Below are 20,593 nucleotides of genomic sequence, written 5' to 3'. Positions count from 1 at the left end.
AATCTTTCATGAAAAGAAGAGTCAATTGATGCAGCAAACTTCATTGTCTTACTTTAAGAAATGGTCTCCTTTTGAAGAGAAGGGGGAGTGGGGGGCTCCTCTATTCCGGGGACTCTAAACCAAAAAGCATCAGAGTTTGAGAAGCCAGCAGCTCACGGTTCGGCTGAAGTTAGGAGTGGGGGGCAGCCGCCAAGTGCATGGGGTTGAGGGTGTCCTGATCTTTGGCTTCTCAACTCTGTCTTTCGACAGAGAACATGTCACAACTTTTCAGAAATAGGAAGGTTTGTTGATTACTCACAGTTTCAGGAGTCTGATGATACAGATGAAGATTCGGGCCCTACCACTAAGAAAATTTGATCATCTCCCCTAGAAGCTAAAAATAAAGCGATCTGGAAAGAATTCACAGGAAGATAGTGAGGACTTAGAAGAAAAAGATCTGAAGACCAAGAAGGATGGCTTTCACTCAGCAGAGGATAATGAAGATGAAAACGAAGAGCATAAAAATGTACACCAGCACAGCAGGCAGCATCTAAAGCAGCTTCTGAACAGAGGGAGACGCTCACAGAAGATGTGGGCATGAGGAAGAACAAGAAGAGGATGAGGCACTCTTCCAGGAGAATTCCGGCAGCAATGAAAATTTCCTAATGGAAGATGATGACGATAGTGACTAAGGCAATTCAAAAAAGAAAAACAAAAAGATGGTTAAGAAGTCCAAACCTGAGAGAAAAGCAAAGAAAATGTTCAAACGCAGACTAAAGGCTACAGTGACGTCAAGTCCAGTGAAAGGCAAAGGGAATGTGGGTCGCCCCACAGCTTCAAAGCCATCAAAGGAAAGGACTCCTTCTCCCAAGGAAGATAAGGAACCAGAAAGCCCGCCAGAAAAGAAAACATCTACAAGCCTCCACCCAAGAAATCTGGGGATGAAGGCGTCTGGGGAGGCTTAAAAGTGATGATAGTTTGGGGAGAGCTTTTAAGAAAAGTAGAGGAGAGGAGAAAGAAAAGGAAGAAAAAAGAAAAAGTAAAGGAGAAAAGAGAGGGAGAAAAAAAGAACCTACTTAAGATAGAACATGGTTTTGTCTACAACTTGACCCATGGGCTTTCAGTGCTTTTTTCCATTTGTTGAAAGTAACGCTTCTCTCTCTCTCTTTTAAAAATAAAACAATTGTATATTTAATTGTTTAAGTTACCTTTTTGTCTATTGGTCTCTTTGCCAATGGCCCCACCCCCAACCCCAGCTGCCCTTTCCCAATGAAAGCTATGTCAAATTAATCACTGGATTGACTGCTTCATCTTTTTATTTTTAATGGAAGGTATACCACAGTTATAAAGCAGTAAGATTTGAGATGAACACTATGGAAACTTTGCTTTTTGCTAAACAATAGCAAGTTGAATAGTAATCAAAAAACATAGAAAGATTTTAGTTCAAAATGATTGCTTCTTCCTCTACCTGGACTTTAAAAAAATCAGTTGTCATCTAATATGAGTTTATTTGTCTATGTACACAAGTATAAATGTCTAAAAAAATCATGACTTTAAACTTCCACTGATGAGACAGGTAAAAGATAAAGATGAATTCTGAACTGTTAAAAAAAAAAATGGTCACAGCCACCCTGTGATGATGGTTCATTTCAGGTGTCAACTTGACAAGATTAAGGAAACATACAAACCTCTAAAAGTGTTATTTTGGTGCGTGTCTGCGAGGGTGTTTCTAGAGGAGATTGGCATGTGAGTCTGAGTGGACGAGGTGGGGAATAGCCACCCTTTGTATAGGCAGGCACCATCTAATCTTCCGGGGCCTGGAGAAAACAAAACAGAAAAGGCAGTTATGTTGTGCTGTCTGTTGGAGCTGGAATACACTCTTCCTCTCCTATCCTTGGACAGCAACTTCAGGCTGTCCAGCCTTTGGACTCTAGTACTAAAACCAATGGCTTCCCCTGTTCTCAGGTCTCTGACTTCACATTGAGAGTTACACCACCCACTTTCCTGGTTCTGAGGTCTTCAAACTTGGACTGAGCCAAGCTACCAGCATCTCAGAGTCTCCAGCTTGCAGTCAGCCTGTTGCGGGACATCTGAGCGTCCATAATCATGTGAGCCAATCTTCCTAATAAATCCCCTCTCATCTACCTCTCTATCTACCCTATTGGTTCAATCTCTTTGAAGAACCCCAATGAATATACATGCTAACCCCAACAACAACCACCCTGATCAATCAGCAGCCATCAATATCTAGACCCTTCACCAGCAAGATTACAACTTGTTGAAGACTTGATTATCATTAATAATTTTTTTTTTTTTTTTTTTTTTTTTTTTTTTTTTTTTTTTAAGACAGAGTTTCACTCTCTCGCCCAGGCTGGAATGCAGTGACGCGATCTCAGGTCACTGCAACCTCCACCTCCCAGGTTCAAGCGATTCCCCTCCCTCAGCCTCCCAAGTAGCTGGGACTACAGGTGGGTGCCATCACGCCTGGCTAATTTTTTGTATTTTTAGTACAATGGGCTTTCACTGTGTTAGCCAGGATGGTCTCAAGCTCCTGACCTCATAATCCGCCTGCCTCGGCCTCCCAAAATGCTGGGATTACAGGCGTGAGCCATGGCACCCAGCCTATCATTAACATTTTTTTCACAATAAAGTATTTTTAAAGTTTGCTTTAAAATGCTATTGCAAACTTAATAGACTACAGTATAGTATAAACATAACTTTTATATGCACTGGGAAACAAAAACATTCGTACGACTCACTTTTTTGCTATATTAGCTTCATTGCAGTGGTCTGGAACCAAATCTGCAATATCCCTGAAGTATGCCATATAAAATTCTTCATACCGGGAAAAGGACTTATTGATACAGGAAGGTGTGGGATATGGGGCAATATGTGTGACAGAAAAAGGTCAGTAGATGGCAATGAACCAGTGGCAATGGAAGGATGAAGAAGGACCGACAGAGAGATTTCTGTCCATCATGCTTGTCTGAAATGAAAACCAGAGCCACATTGTGTATCATTTACAGCTTCATGTATGCATGTATCTGTCTAAGTTAACCATTTATGGTTTTTTATGATGTTGGCACAGTAATTTTACACTATTTGTATTGATTTTATAAAATCAGTTTAAAGCCATCTCTTATTATTAGAGATTGATACTTTTAGTTAAAGATGCAGGTAGAATGCATGCATTAACTGTTATTCTCAAATTATTCTAAAGAATAATTAAACAGATTTTGAAACACAAAAAAGACATAAACCACAGGGACAAAGAGGAGAGGAGAAAGCAAAAACAAAATTTTGGATGGTGGAAAGCACTGGGACAAGTGATAACTGAATTAGAAGACCTGAGGGTGTCAAATTGTATAGCAGTGGTTGGGAAGCTAAGAACAGCCCAATTTACACTGAAGAACTCCCAAAGTCTTAGGAACTGGTAACGAGGTTCCTCTTAAAGTGAGGTTGAAGGTTAGTGAAAATTAGCAGATTAGAGGAAAGTCCAGTTAAAAAGCTGTTGGATGAATGAATGAATGAATGAATGAATGAAAATAGTATATCTATATAATGGAATACTGTTCAGCAATAAAAAAGTTCTGATTCATGTTACAATATGTATGAACCTTGAAAACATTATGCTAAGTGAAAGAAGCCAGTCACAAAAGACCACATATGGCATTATTCTATTTATAGGAAATGCCCAGAATAGACAGATTCATAGAAACAGAAAAAACAGTTGACTCTTGAACAACATAGATTTGAACTGCATGAGTCCATCTATATGTGGATTTTCTTCTGCCTCTACCACCCCTGGGACAAGAAAACCTAACCCCTCCTCTTTCTTTTCCTTCTCAGCCTTCTCAATGAGAAGACAATAAGGATGAATACCTTTATGATTATTCACTTTCATTTTATTTTATTCAATTTTTCATAGGTTATTGGGGTACAGGTGGTGTTTGGTTACATGAGCAAGTTCTTTACTGCTGATCTGTGAGATTTGGGTGCACCCATCACCCAAGCAGCATACACTGCACCCTATTTTAGTCTTTTATCCCTCTTCCCCATCCCACCATTCCCCCCAAGTCCCCTGATGTATTATTCTTATGCCTTTGCATCCTCATAACTTAGTTCCCACATATCAGTGAAAACATATGGTGTTTGGTTTTCCATTCCTGAATTACTTCACTTAGACTAATAGTCTCCGAGCTCATCCAGGTCACTGCGAATGCTGTTCATTTATTCCTTTTTATGGCTGAGTAGTATTCCATTGTCTATATATACCACAGTTTATTTATCCACTCAATTGATGGGCATTTGGGTTGGTTCCATGATTTTGCAATTGTGAATTGTGCTGCTAAAAACATGCATATACAAGTATCTTTTTCATATAATGAATCCTTTTCCTCTGGGTAGATATCCAGTAGTGGGATTGCTGGATCAAATGGTAGTTCTACTTTTAGTTCTTTAAGGAATTTCTACACTGTTTTCCATAGTGGCTATACTAGTTTACATTCCCACCAGCAGTGTAGAAGTGTTATCTGATCACCGCATCCACGCCAACATCCACTGTTTTTTGATTTTTTTGATTATGGCCATTCTTGTAGGAGTAAGGTGGTATTGTATTGTGGTTTTGATTTGCATTTCCCTGATCATTAGTGATGTTGAGCATTTTTTCGTACGTTTTTTGGCCATTTGTTTATCTTCTTTTGAGAATTGTCTATTCATGTCCTTAGCCCACTTTTTCATGGGATTGTTTGTTTTTTCTTGCTGATTTGATTGAGTTCATTGTAGATTCTGGATATTAGTCCTTTATCAGATGTATAGATTGTGAAGATTTTCTGCTACTCTGTGGGTTGTCTGTTTACTCTGCTGACTGTTCCTTTTGCCATACAAAAGCTCTTTAGTTTAATTAGGTCTCAGCTATTTATCTTTGTTTTTATTGCATTTGCTTTTGGGTTTTTGGTCATCAAGTCCTTGCCTAATGTCTAGAAGGGTTTTTCCAATGTTCTCTTCTAGAATTTTTATAGTTTCAGGTCTTAGATTTAAGTCCTTAATCCATCTTGTGTTGATTTTTGTATAAGCTGAGAGATGAGGATCCGGTTTCATTCTCCTACATGTGGCTAGACAATTATTCCAGCACCACTTGTTGAAAAGGACATCCTTTCCTCATTTTATGTTTTGTTGTTGTTGTTGTTGTTGTTGTTTGTTTGTTATGAGACGGAGTCTTGCTCTGTCGCCCAGGCTGGAGTGCAGTGGTGTGATCTCAGCTCACTGCAAGCTCCGCCTCCTGGTTCACGCCATTCTCCTGCCTCAGCCTCCTGAGTAACTGGGACTACAGGCGCCAGCCACCACGCCCAGATAATTTTTTGTATATTTAGTAGAGACAGGGTTTCACCATGTTAGCCAGGATGGTCTCGATCTCCTGACCTCATGATCCACCCACCTCAGCCTCCCAAAGTGCTGGGATTATAGGCATGAGCCACCGCGCCCAGCCTCCTCACTTTATGTTTTTGTTTGCTTTGTCAAAGATCAGTTGGCTGTAGGTATTTGGGTTTCTTTCTGGGTTCTCTATTCTGTTCCATTGATCTATGTGCCTATTTTTATACTAGTACCATGCTGTTGTGGTGACTATGGCCTTATAGTATAGTTTGAAATCATGTAGTGTGATGCCTCTAGATTTGCTCTTTTTGTTTAGTCTTGCTTTGGCTATGCAGGTTCTTTTTTGGTTCCATATGAATTTTAGAGTTTTTTTTCTAATTCTGTGAAGAACAATGGTGGTATTTTGATGGAGATTGTGTTGAATTTGTAGACTGCTTTTGGCAGTATGGTCATTTTCACAATATTGATTATACCCATCCATGAGCATGGGATGTGTTTCCATTTGCTTGTGTCATCTACGATTTCTTTCAGCAGTGTTTTGTAGTTTTCCTCGTAGAGGTCTTTTGCCTCCTTGATTAGATATATTCCTAAGTATTTTCATTTTTTTGCAGCTATTATAATGGGTGTTGAGTTCTTGACTTGATTCTCTGTTTGGTTGCTGTTGGCGTATAGAAGAGCTACTCATTTGTGTACATTAATCTTGTATCCAGAAACTGTTGAATTCTTTCATCAGTTCTAGGAGCTTTCTGAAGGAGTCTTTAGGGTTTCTGAGGTAAATGATCATAGCGTCAGCAAACAGTGACAGTTTGACTTCCTCTTTACTGATTTGGATGCCCTTTATTTCTTTCTTGTCTGATTGCTCTGGCCAGGACTTCTAGTACTACGTTGAAGAGGAGTGGTGAGACTGGGCATCCTTGTCTTGTTCCAGTTCCCAGAGGGAATGCTTTCAACTTTTCCCCATTCAGTATTATGTTGGCTGTGGGTTTGTCATAGATAACTTTTATTACATTTAGGTAAGTCCCTTGTATGCCAATTTTGCTGAGAGTTTTAATCATAAAGGGATGCTTGGATTTTGTCAAATGCTTCTTCTGCATCTATTGAGATGATCATGTGACTTTTGTTTTTAATTCTGTTTATGTGGCATATCACATTTATTGCCTTGCATATATTATATGCCCTGCGTGCATCCCCGGTATAAAACCCACTTGGTCATGGTGGATTACCTTTTTGATATGTTGCTGGATTCAATTAGCTAGTATTTTGTTAAGGATTCTAGCATGTACGTTCATCAGGGGTATAGGTCTGTAGCATTCTTTTTTGGTTATGTCCTTTCCTGGTTTTGGTATTAGGGTGATGCTGGCTGCATAGAATGAATTAGGGAGGGTTCCTTCTTTCTCTATCTTGTGGAATAGTGTCAAAAGGATTGGTACCAATTCCTCTTTGAATGTCTGGTAGAATTCTGCTGTGAATCCATCTGGTCCTGGACTTTTTTTTGTTGGTAATTTTTAAATTACCATTTCAATCTTGCTGCTTGTTATTTGTCTGTTTGGGATATCTAATTCTTCCTGATTTAAGCTTAGGAATGTTGTATTTTTCCAGAAATTCGTCCACCTCTTCTAAGTTTTCTTTTTCTTTTTTCTTTTTTTTTTTTTTCTTGAGATGGAGTCTCGCTCTGTCACCCAGACTGGAGTGCAGTGGAATGATCTCAGCTCACTGCAACTTCCACCTCCCAGGTTCAAGCAATTCTCCTGCCTCAGCCTCCCGAGTAGCTGGGACTATAGGCATGTGCCACCACATCTGGCTAACTTTTGTATTTTTAGTAGAGACAGGGTTTCACCATATTAGCCAGGCTGGTCTCAAACTCCTGATTTGATCTCAAACTCGTGATCCACCCACCTCAGCCTCCCAAAGTGCTGGGATTACAGGTGTGAGCCATCGCACCCAGCCTCTTCTAGGTTTTCTAGTTTATGTGCATAAAGGTGTTCATAGTAGCCTTGAATGATCTTTTGTATTTCAGTGGTGTCAGTTGTAACATCTCCCATTTCATTTCTTATTGAGGTTATTTGGATTTCTCTCTTCTTTTCTTGGTTTATCTTGCTAATGATCTATCAGTTTTATTTATCTTTTCAAAGAACCAGCTTCTTGTTTAATTTTTTGTTTGTTTGTTTGTCTTTTATTTGTTTCAATTTCATTAGGTTATGCTCTGATCTTGGTTATTTCCTTTCTTCTGCTGGGTTTGGGTTTGGTTTGTTCTTGTTTCTCTAGTTCCTTGAGGTATGACCTTAGAATGTCAGTTTGTGCTCTTTCAGTCTTTTTGATGTTTAGGGCTGTGAACTTTCCTCTTAGCACCGCCTTTGCTGTATCCCAGGGATTTTGATAGGTTTTGTCATTATTGTCATTCAGTTGAAAGACTTTTTAAAATTTCCTTCTTGATTTCGTTTTTGACCCAATGCTCATTCAGGAGCAGGTTATTTAATTTCCATGTATTTGCATGGTTTTGAAGGTTCCTTTTGAAATTGATTTCCAGTTTTATTCCACTGTGGTCTGAGAGAATGCTTGATATAATTTCAATTTTCTTAAATGTATTGAGGCTCATTTTGTGGCCTATCATATGGTCTATCTTGGAGAAAGTTCCATGTGCTGTTGAATAGAATGTGTATTCTGCAGTTGTTGGATGAAATGTTCTCTATATATCTCTGAAGTTCATTTGTTCCAAGATATAGTTTAAATCCATTGTTTCTTTGTTGACTTTCTGTCTTGACGACCTGTCTAGTGCTGTCAGTGGAGTATTGAAGTCCCCCACTATTATTGTGTTGCTGTCTATCTCATTTCTTATGTCTAGTAGTAACTGTTTTATAAATTTGGGAGCTCCAGTGTTAGATGCATATATGTTTAGGATTGTGATATTTTCCTGTTGGACAAAGCCTTTTACCGTTATATAATGTCCCTCTTTGTCTTTTTTAACTGCTGTTGCTTTAAAGTTTGTTTTGTCTTATATAAGAATAGCTATCCCTGCTCACTTTTGGTGTCCATTTGCATGAAATGCATTTTTCCACCCATTTATGTAAGTCCTTATGTGTTAGGCGAGTCTCTTGAAGGCAGCAGATGGTTGGTGGGTTCTTATCCATTCTGCAGTTCTGTATCGTTTAAATGGGGCATTTAGGTAATATCTTGTCATATTACCAGAGTTGGTTTTCTGGTTCCTTCTCATCTGGGTAGGCTCTGTCAGAGGGAAGCTCTAGGGCTAAAGGCTCTCGTTCAGATTCTTTTGTCCCATGAGGTGTTCCCTTGATGTAGTACTCTCCCCCTTTTCCTATGTATGTGATTCCTGAGAGCCGAGCTGCAGTGATTGTTATCTCTCTTCTGGGTCTAGCCACCCAGCAAGTCTACCAGGCTTTGAGCTGGTACTGGGGGTTGTCTGCACAGAGTCCTGTGATGTGAACCATCTATGGGTCTCTCAGCCGTGGATTCCAGCGCCTGTTCTGGTGCAGGTGGAGGGTGCCAGGGGGTGAAATGGACTCTGTGAGAGTTCTTAGCTTTGGTGGTTTAATGCTCTATTTTTGTGCTGGTTGGCCTCCTGACAGGAGGTGGTGCTTTCCAGAGAGCATCAGCTGTGGTAATATGGAGAGGAACTGGTGGTGGGCCCTAGAACTCCCAAGAGTATATGCCCTACCAGGTTGGGTAGGGAAGGACCATCAGGTAGGGGAAGGACTAGGTGTGTCTGAGTTCAGACTATCCTTGGGCAGGTCTTGCTGCGGCTGCTGTGGGAGAGTGGGGTGAGGTTCCCAGGTCACTGGAGTTGTGTGCCTAGGAGGATTATGGCTGCCTCTTCTGAGTCATGCAGGTTGTCAGGTAAGTGAGGGAAAGCTGTCAGTCACAGGCCTCACCCAGCTCCCACTCAATCTGAAGGGCCGGTCTCACTCCTACTGGGCCCCCGCTAACAGCACCAAGTCTGTTTCCAGGCAGTGGGCAAGCAGGGCTGAGAACTTGCCCCAGGCTACCTGCCTCCTGGCTGTTAAAGAAAAAGGCTTTAGTTCTTCCCCTGCCTGTGGAGTCTGCACGCTGGATTTCCGCCCCCCGCCCCCCACCCCAAGTTCTGGCCAGGAGGCTTCTCACCTGCTTCAAATTGTTAACAAAGTTCAGTTGGAGACTTTCTTCTCCCTGCGGTGTTTTCCACACGCCTCTAGCCACCCTCCCAAAGATCCCTGTGGTGCCAGGCAGGTATGGGCTGCTTGGGGACCCAGCAAACTCCCAGGGCCTTTCCTGCTGCTTCCTCTAACTCTGTATTTTGCTTGACTCTCTAAATTGACTTAGCTTCAGGTAAGGTCAGAAACGTTTCGCGCAAACTAGACCTTCAGTTTCCCCAGTGGGGGTATGTGCCTCAGGGGTGGAAGATCTCCCTTTCCCACTTCCACACTTTCGGCACTCACAATATTTGGGGTGTCTCCTGGGTCCTGCAGGAGCAGTCCACTTCCTTCAAAGGGTCTGTGGGTCCTCTTGGGATTCCTGGTTTATTCCTGCAGTTGTTCTGGAGCTAAAATTCATGATGTTAGCCTCCGCATGCTGCTCTGTCCATCCAAGTCAGAGCTGCAATCTAGTTCTGCCTCTCACTTGCCATGATGATCCCTTTATTTTGATTCACTTCCGCTTAATGAATAGTAAATATATTTTATCTTCCTTATGATTTTCTTAATAAAATTTTATTTTCTCTACTTACTGTATTGTAAGAGGATATTATATAATACATATATGTTAATCGATTGTTTGTTATCAGTAAGGCTTCCAGTCAACAGTAGGCTATTAGTAGTTAAATTTGGGAGGAGTCCAAAGTTATACATAAAGTTGCAGCTTCACAAGGGGTCAGTGCCCTTAAGCCCCATGTTGCTCCAGGGTCAATTGTAGATTAATGGTTGCCTGGGACTGAGAGAGGGGAGAATGATGACTTTCTTCTAATGAGTATGGGTTTCCTTTTGGAGATAAAAAAATTCTAAAATTGATTGTGGTGATGGGTGCAAAACCCTGAATATACTAAAAATGATTAAATTAAATAATTGATTATCTTTTTAAATAAGAAAACGCTAAACCCATCAAAAAATGAGCCAAAGGTCTGGGTGTGGTGGCTCACGCCTGTAATCCCAGCACTTTGGGAGGCCAGGGCAGCTGGATCACCAGAGGTCAGGAGTTTCAGACCAGCCTGACCAGCATGGTGAAACTCTGCCTCTACTAAAAAAGAGAAAAAGAAAAACAAACAAAACGAAACAAACAAACACACACACACACACAAAATTACCTGGGCATGGTGGCACATGTCTATAATCCCAGCTACTTGGGAGGCCAAGGCAGGAGAATTGCTTGAACCCAGGAGGTGGAGGTTGAAGTGAGCTGAGATTAAGCCATTGCACTCCAGCCTGGGCAACAAGAGTGAAACTCTGTCTCAAAAAAAAAAAAAAAAAAAAAAATGAACCAAAGATCTTAACAGGCACCTCACCATAGAAGATACACAGATGGCAAATAAACATATGGAAAGATGCTCAACATCATACCTCATCAGGGAAATGTAAATTTAAACAGCGAGACACCACTACACACCTATTAGAATGGCCCGAAACCCAGAACACTGACAACACCAAATGCTGATGCGGATGTGGAGCAACAGGAATGCTTACTCTTTGCTGGTGGGAATGCAAAATGTTTCAGCCACTTTGGAAAACAGTTTGACAGTTTCTTACAAAATGCAACATATTCTTAACATACAGTCCAGCACTCACACTCCTTAGTATTTACCCAAGTGAGTTAAAAAAATTATGTCCACACAAAACCTGCACACAGGTGTTGATTTATTCATAGTTGCCAAAATTCAGAGGCAACCAAATGTCATTTGATAGGTGAATGGATAAATAAACTGGTACATCCAGACAATGGGATATTATTGAGCACTAGAAGGAAATGAGATAACAAACTGGGAAAAGACATAGAGGAAAGTTAAGTGCATGTTACTAAGTGAAAGAAGCCAATCTGAAAGGCTATAGGCTAACTCCAACAATATGACATTTTGGAAAAGTCAAAACTATGGAGACAGTAAAATATCATTGATCATTGTGGGGGAGGGAGGGATAAAACACAGAACACAGAGGATTTTTAGGGCAGTGAAACTGCTCTGTATGACACTATAATGGTGGATGTCATCATACATTTTTTTCAAACCCATAGAATGTAAGATACCAAGAGTGAACCCTAATGTAAACTCTGGACTTTGTGTCATAGTGATGTGTCAATGTAAGTTCATCAGTTATAAGAAATGTACCAATCTGATGGAAGATGTTGATAGTAGGAAAGGGTATGCATGTGCAGGGATAGAAGATATATGGGAACTCCGTATCTATTCAGTCTTTTTTTTTTTTTTTTTTTTTTTTTGAGATAGGATCTCACTCTGTCGCTCAGGCTGAAGTTCAGTGGCTCAATCACAGCTCACTGCAGCCTTGACCTCCTGGGCTCAAGTGATCCTCCTGCCTCAGCTTCCCAAGTAGCTGGGATCACAGGCACGTGCCACCATGCCCAGCTAATTTTTTTGATTTTTAGTGGAGATGGGATCTTGCTATGCTGCCTAGGCTGGTCTCAAATTCCTAGGGTCCAGCGATCCACCTGCCTCGGCCTCCTAAAGTGTTGGGATTACAGGCGTGAGCCACCGTGCCTGGCCTCCATTCATTTTTGCTATGAACCTAAACTGCTCAAAGAAATAAAGCCTATTTAAGAAAACTAACTAAATGAAAGAGAAAAGGGAGATGATATAGCCCCTACCCTAATGGAGTATACTTACTAGTATGTATTATTCTTGAAAAGAAAAAAATCCATAAATATTTTTGAAACATTTTTAAAAGTTGATTCTAAAACCCATTGCACTGGGTGAGGGCATACCAGACAAGCAGTCTCCTTACAAAACAGTGCCCAATACACCCTGTTCCTGCCCAGGTACACTACAGGGGACCCTTATAGTGCTGTGCCCTTCATCTAGTTAACTGAGAATAGGGATGGCTTTGAGAGCATCCAACTATATAGAATAAAAGGGGTCTTTGCACTGGAGGCTCTTAAGAGAAGTCAAGCACAAATCCACTGTTTTATAAATGAAAATACTGGAGCTCAGAGAAATTAACTAAAGGTAGAGAGACTTCAGTGGTAGAATGTGTTTTTGATGCATTATCTCACAAAAACCTTAAGAAGTTGGTGATATTAATGTACCTGATTTAGACAGGAAGGAAATGAGAGGCTAAGAAATTTGTTCAAGTTTCCACAGCTATTTAAGTGACAGAATCAACTCTAACTCCAGAGCATATTATCTGACCTCTATGCTAGAGTTCTCCTTGAGCACTTCTTTTCATAAAATGAATCTACTTGGTGATTGTATTATTACTTGATCATTTGTTTTGAATTTTAGTCCTTGGAGAAGTTCATTGTTTTCTTTGGTTTGTTTTCTAGGATTCCTTTTCAGAACAAATCATTCCACTTTATAGTGCTATAACAGTCCTCTCATTAAAGTAACTATAATTTTTTTTCTATCACAGCATTCTAAAGCTTCAATGCCAACAGCTGCTCCAACCTCCCCTTTATATATGTCCCAAATGTATAACCTAAAAGGACTTATGTGAAAATCTGAAGTTTCATTCGTTAATTTATTACTTCATTCAGCAAATGTTTATTGAGCACTTGTTGTAAGATAGGCCTTGTGTATACAATGAATATAACAGACATGATCCTTGCAGCTATGGAGTCTGTAGTCTAAGGGAGGAAGATAAAAGACATTAAAAAAGCACAATCAGGCCGGGCGCGGTGGCTCAAGCCTGTAATCCCAGCACTTTGGGAGGCCGAGACGGGCAGATCACGAGGTCAGGAGATCGAGACCATCCTGGCTAATACAGTGAAACCCTGTCTCTACTTAAAAAATACAGAAAAACTAGCTGGGCGACGAGGCGGGCGCCTGTAGTCCCAGCTACTTGGGAGGCTGAGGCAGGAGAATGGCGTAAACCCGGGAGGCGGAGCTTGCAGTGAGCTGAGATCCGGCCACTGCACTCCAGCCTGGGTGGCAGAGCAAGACTCCGTCTCAAAAAAAAAAAAAAAAAAAAAAGCACAATCAATACTTAGAATTATAAGCCACATTAAGTGCTATGAGGAAAATAAATGGAAAACCATAAGAGACTACAAGAGAGTACTGGATTTTGATTGGGAGAGCAAGAAAGGCCTCTTTGAAAAAATGATGAGCCGAGGCCATCAGGATGAGTTAGTGTCAGAAAGGCGAGGTTTAGGTGGAAGGTTGTAGGGTGGGGCACATGCAGCATTTCAGGAAAATGAATTGCATATGTGAAAGATCCAAGACAAGATGGTGTTTGCATGGTTAAGAACCGAAAACCACTTAATGTGGCTAGAGCGTAGGAAGTGAGGAGCGTGGTAGGTGATGAGGTTGGAGAGTTAAACTTAAATCTGATCATGCAGATGCTTGCAGTCCATATAAGGACTTCTCCTTATATGAGATGAGGGAAATGGGCTTCTCCACTCTCTGGTCCCACCAGAAAATTTTCAGAACATTTTTCACGAAAATAAATTCTCTTCAGAGGAACCAGGTGGGTATCTGAACTTCCTTTGAAGTAGGCGTTTGCCTTTACCACAGGACTCTCGGAAGTCTGAACCTTTTAGTCACTAACCATATAAGGATCCTTATCAGGCTTAAACTATGTTACAAAGATCTCTCTGGCCACCATAGTGAGTATAAGAGGGAGGGGCAGGAAAAGAGGATGGGATGGTGTGTAGCAATTGAGTTGCAGTAGTTCATTGGAGAGAGAATAAGGACTTGGAGATGGAGAAATAGGAAAAGACTTGAGAAATATTTTGAAAGTGGAATCAGTAGTATTTGGTAATGGGCTGGCTGTTATAAGCAAAGGAGAGGGCATTTGAAAAGATGACTCCTAGGTTTGTGGCTTTAGCAAATGAACAGATGGTAGCAACATATACTTAGATAAGGAAGATGGGAAGAGGAAGATCAAGAGTTCGGGTTTGGACAAGTTAAATTTGAGTTGCCTCTGAGATATGTGAGTAGGCAGTTGTCTATACAGGCCTGGAGGTCAGAAAACAAAGGTCTGGACTGGAGATTGAAATGTGGGCATTAACAGCATTTTGGTGATATTTAAAGCCACAGGACTGGTCTGGGCGCAGTGGCTCACTCCTGTAATCCCAACACTTTGGGAGGCTGAGATGGGCAGATTACTTGCGGTCAGAAGTTCAAGACCAGCCTAGCCGACAGGGAAAAACTCCGTCTCTACTAAAAATACAAAAATTATCTGGGCATGGTGGCTCACGCCTGTAATCCCAGCTACTCGGGAGGCTGAGGCAGGAGAATCACTTCGACCCAGGAGGTGGAGTTTGCAGTGAGCCAAGATCACACCACTGCACTCCAGCCTGGGCGACAGAGCATGACTCTGTCTCAAAAAATAAAATAACATAAAATGAAATAAAAATAAAACTACAGGACTGAATGAGATTACTTGGGGGCAAGTGTAGAGAGGAGAAAGAAACAGGCTCCGGAAGGAGTGCCTAGTGGTCTCTAATACATGGAGACAGAGGAGAGGAGATAGGGTTAGCTGTGAAACTTAGATTAGCCCGGACATAGGAGAAAGGAAAGGACAGCATGGTGACAAAAAGACCAAGGGGAGAGTGTTTCAATAAAGATGCAAGCAACTGTGCCTAATGCTTCTGAGAGGTTAAGGTGAGGTTGGGAATGTGTCTACTGTATTTGGTATTGTTGCAGTAGTGTGCTGAAACTGACTCCCAATTATGTGTTTAGTGATGACACTTTGGTAGCCATGGTTGGAGTATTTCCTCTATGGAAGCTAGCAACCACTTCTATGGTTTTTGTTTTGTTTTGTTTTTGGAGAGGTGGTTGTAAACATGTACCAGCATGCCACTGACAATATGACTCAATTTGTAATAAGCTGAAGAGAGAAATGGCCTTCTCTGCTCTCTTCTCTCATCAGAAAGTTTTCATGAAAATAAATTATCCTCAGAGGAACCAGCTGGGTGTCTGAACTTCCTTTAAAGTGGGCTTCTACCTTTGCCACAGGACTCTCCAAAGGCTTAGCCTTTTAGTCACTAATCTTCACAAATTTGATGCAGACCAACAGGAAAAAAAAAAATCAATGTGGTCATATGAAGAATTCCTTCCAACTCTGAGATGCTGTAATTCTGTGTTGGCTGCAAGAAATTCCAGGAAGCACAAGCAGTAAACCACATTTCGTTTACTCCTGGGCTTATTTACTTGGTAAAAATAATCATTAGAAAATTCCAGAATCCAGGGGTTAAGAGATGACATTTTCCACATCTTTTTTATTTTTGAAAAATGTTTACTATTTTATTAAAAAAATGTAGATAAAAAAATTAACTGTGGCTGGGCACAGTGGCTCATGCCTGTAATCTCAGCACTTTGGGAGGCTGAGGCAGGCGGATCACTTGAGGCCAGGAGTTCGAGACCAGCCTTGCCAACATGGCAAAACCCCGTCTTTACTGAAAATACAAAAATTAGTTGGGTGTGGTGGCGCACGCCTGTAATCTCAGCTACTCGAGAGGCTGAGGCAGGAGAATCACTTAAACTCAAGATTGCGCCTCTGCCCTGAAGCCTGGGCAACAGAGTGAGACTATGTCCCCCAAAAAAATATTAATTGAAAGGTGGAAAGTTTTATATTTTCAATACTATGACAACTGAATTAGATCATTTAATAATCAAGCTAATTAATCACTAGGTAATAGGTGTTAAGATAAAATCATTAAAATAATTGTGCTTTTGACATTATTTTAGTTGTGGCATATAGCCACAGTCTAAATCCTCCTGTCATCCAAAGGTGAACTACAGATTGAACTGAATTTCTTGTAAAGTCTTCAATTTACTGAAGAAGTCAGCATGCAAACCTAGTCTATACAGCTCCAAAAGTTTGTTCTTTGACACATCTTTACTCTGAACACCTAGCAATGATAAAGTTTATCAAGCTTAAAAATTGAATAAACACATCGGTGGCCCAGATTTGGAACAGAAATACAAAGCTCTGAGCTGAGCACAAGCCACTTGCTTATGCGGCTATGGATCTGGAATCAGGCAATATTAGCTATAGTTTGGCTCTTCCCAAGTAAATTAAAATAAAAAAGTTCCATGCCAAGATGGGAGGCTGAAAGCCAGACTCACTACTTGAGGCCAGAGGGAAGGCAGACTTCTCCTACTCCAGAAAGGAAGCAGAAATGGAAGCTGTTTCTGCATGGAGCTACAGCTTTTAGCAAACTGTGGACTTATGCAAGAGGGAGGACACAGCTATAACCCTGTGACTGGGAAAAGAGGCAGTCTGTTTGGTGCCTAAATCTGTGCTGTCCTCAATATGACTGTGGGCTGGATCTTGGAATAACCATTAGTAAATCTGGGTCTGAACTGGGGCCCCAGGGAGCCAAGTACAAAATGAAGGGATTCACAAAGCCACTGGACAGGGAGGAGAAAGCACAGTGGGAGTAGAGGAAAAAAGAGAAAGAGAGAGACAGAGAATACAAACAGTCAAAATGAGCTCCTCAACCAAAATCCAATGCTTAGAAAGCCAAAAACAAAAAAGAAGACATAAATTTTCTCCTGTTGAAATTAATTTTCTAGAACAATGTGAAAAAAGGTTTAAATATGCTTATAATATGCAAAGAGATATGCAGGAATAACTTCTATTTTAAAAAAAAAAAAAAGCAAGACATTACACAAAAAATGCCAACATAAATGAAATCAGAATCGGGGTATAGTGAAAAGAACAACTAGAAATCTTGGAAATGAAAAATACACTCATTAAAACAAAAATACAATAGATGAGATAAGCTGTAGACTGGCAATAGTTAAAGAGAAAATTACTGGATTGAAGACGATACTGAGGATTTTTGCCTAAGAAACAGGACAGAGAGACAAAGAGATAAAAAATGTGAGACAGCAATTAAGAGAAAAGGAGGATCAACTGATAGGCTTTGACAAATGTCCACTAGGAGTTTCAGAAGATGAGAATAAAAGGCATGATGGATAAGTAATATTTAGGGAGAAAATAGCTAAAAATTTTCCACAGTTAAAGAAAGTGCTAAGCTGAGCGCAGTGGCTCATGACTATAATCCCAGTGATTTGGGAGACTGAGGCAGAACCATTGCTTGAGGCCAGGAATTTAAGAATAGCCTGGGCAACATAGTGAGACCCTATCTCTACAAAAAATAAAAAAAGTTAGCTGGGTGTTGTGGCACATGTCTACAGTTTCAGCTCAGAAAGCTGAGGCTAGAGGATGGCTTGAGCCCAGGAGGTCGAGGCTGCAGTGGGCTATGATGGCACCACTACACTCCAGCTTTCAGCATCAGAGTGAGACCCTGTCAAAAAAAAAAAAAAAAATACTAAGTGCAAGTGCAGCATAACAGAAATTCACACATCTTAGCCAGCAGACAATTAAGTAATGTCTTTACAGCTAAGGGCAAGTAAGTTAGAACCTAACACTGTACATTAAAAAAATTTATTCAACAGTGAGGGACGTTTAAAGACATTTTCAAAAATATAATGATTAAAGTGTTTCCACTCAGAGACCCTCATAACTAACAGGAAGGCATCTCAGCAAAAAGAAAAAGGAACAAAGGTTGATGAAAATGACTAACACAGAAATTGATAAACTAGATTAGTAAATTTAATTTCCTTATAAAAATTCAACATTTTTTTCATTTATTAAAAAGATGAACTAAAATTCTAGACAATAATTTTTAAAACGCTAAAGAGGGTAAAGGATGGGAAAATAGGATGAAGAATATTCAAAGGGAAGTTAATATATGCTAAGATCAATATCATATCTGGAAAAAGAAGAGGAATATTTAATAATTTAGATGTTCTTAGAATACAGAATTATTAAATATGCAAGTCAACACTATAAGGGCAACTACTAAAATAAGTAAGATACCATGTCTGGCTCCTAAAGTAACAGCAGAAGAAAAAAGCAGTATAGAAAATGTTTTCAACACAAGAGAAGGAAGGAAAAGGGAAAAAATAAGCAAAGAATGATAAACATAAGATGAAAAAACAAGAAAGTTAAAAATAAGTTGAAACATTATCATTAGCCTCAGCAACCATAAACATATTAAACATTGACTTTCAAAAAGAGATTATCAGAATGATTTTTTTTTTCCAGTCTCGTTCTGTCACACAGGTTGGAGTGCAATGGTATGATCTAGGCTCACTGCAAACTCCAGCCCACCAGGATCAAGCAATTCTTCTGCCTCAGCCTCCCAAGTAGCTGGGATTACAGGCACAGCCCACCACGCCCGGCTAATTTTTGTGTTTTTAGTACAGGTAGGGTTTCACTATGTTGGTCAGGCTGGTCTCAAACTCCTGACCTCAAGTGATTCACCTGCCTTGGCCTCCCAAAGTGAGAATGAATTTTTTAAAACCCCAAATCAGGCCGGGCGTGGTGGCTAACACCTATAATCCCAACACTTTGGGAGGACGAGGTGGGCAGATCACCTGAGGTCAGGAGTTCAAGATCAGAGACCAGCCTGGTCAACATATTGAAACTCCATCTCTACTAAAAATACAAAAATCAGCTGAGTGTGGTGGTGCACACCTGTGGTCCCAGCTACTTGGGAGGTTGAGGCAGGAGTATTGCATGACCCCGGGAGGCAGAGGTTGCAGTGAGCCAAGAGTGAAACACCATCTCAAAAAAAAAGAAAAAAAAATGCACTGAATACAACTAACTTACCAAACATCACAGCTTAGCCTAGCCTAAATTAAATGTGCTCAAAACACATACATTCGCCTACCATTGGACAAAATCATCAAATACAAAGCCTATTTTTCAATATCTCATGTAATTCATTGAATACTGTACTGAAAGTGAAAAATTGAATGGTTGCATGGTTACTTGAAGTATAGTTTCTACTGAATTGCTTTTAAAGCATTGTATAGTTGAAAAATTGTAAGTTGAACCATCATTATCAGTATAGGCAGGGCCATGCTCCCTCTGAAGGTACTAGGAAAGGAATTACTCCATGCCCCTCTTACAGCTTCTGGCAGCTTCAGATGTTCCTCGGCTCGTAGGTGCAACACTCCAAGCCTGTCTTTACATGGTGTTTTCCTTGTGTGTCTTCACATCACTTTCCTCTGTGTCTATGTCTGTGTCCATATTTCTCTCTTCTTTTAAGGGCACCAGTCTTATTGCATTAGAGGCCCACCCTACTCCACTATGACCTCATCTGAACTTAGCTAATTGCATCTGCAGTGACCCTGTTGCCAAATACAGTCACTTTCTGAAGTACAGGAGATTGAAACTTCAACCTGTCTTTGGGCAGGGGGCACAATTTGACGCATAACAGAAGGCATCAGTAAAAATAAGGGCAGAAAAGGCTGCAATAGAAACCAAAGTCATAAAATAGAGTCAATAAATACAAATGAAAGTTAGTTTTAAGAAAAAAATCCAGTTTGATTACCCAATCTTTAGTAAGACTGATAAACAACAGAGCACAAATAAACTATATTAGAAATCATAAAGAGATACAATCGCACCCACACATTTACAAAATCACAGTTCATTGCAGTATAAAAAAGAATACTTATTTACTTATTTATTATTTTTTGAGATGGAGTCTCATTCTGTTACCCAGGCTGGGTGCAGTGGTGCCATCATAACTCACTGAAACCTCGAACTCCCGGGCTCAAGCAATCTACTTGCCTCAGTCTCCCAGGGAGTTGAAATTACAGGCATGTACCAGCATGCCTGGTCAATTTTTTAAAAGTGTTTTTGGAGAGATAGGGTGGGGGACAGGTCTTACTATGTTGTCCCGGCTGGTCTTGAACTCCTGACCTCAAGCCGTCCTTCCACTTCAGCCTCTCAAAGTTCTGGGATTATGGATGTAAGCCATCATGCCTAACCCATATTTATTTTTAAAGCAAATTCTACATATCTTGGAGGGAATAGTACTTGAGACTATTTTAAAAACTTGGATGGGTAGGTGATCACATATCTCTATTTATAATAGCTATGTGTCTTCCCTTAGCTATATTGGATTTTTGTTGTTGTTATTTTTGTTTTGAGACAGAGTCTGACTCTGTCACCCAGGCTGGAATGCAGTGGCGTGTTCTTGGCTAACTGCAACCTCTGCCTCCCGGGTTCAAGCGATTCTCCTGCCTCAGCCTCCCATATAGCTGGGATTACAGTCACCCGCCACC

At 40.5% G+C, this 20,593-nt stretch overlaps 1 pseudogene; it reads left to right on the top strand.

Moving 5' to 3' along the window:
* Window positions 1–254: 254 nt before the first annotated feature.
* The window catches only part of LOC104677159, a 60,349-nt pseudogene continuing 40,010 nt past the window's right edge, over window positions 255–20,593 (top strand).

Source organism: Rhinopithecus roxellana, chromosome 8, assembly GCF_007565055.1.
Source record: "Rhinopithecus roxellana isolate Shanxi Qingling chromosome 8, ASM756505v1, whole genome shotgun sequence".
NCBI classification, from domain to species: Eukaryota; Metazoa; Chordata; class Mammalia; order Primates; family Cercopithecidae; genus Rhinopithecus; species Rhinopithecus roxellana.
The sequence above is the reverse complement of the archived record's forward strand: the minus strand, read 5'-3'. Positions and strand labels throughout refer to the sequence as shown.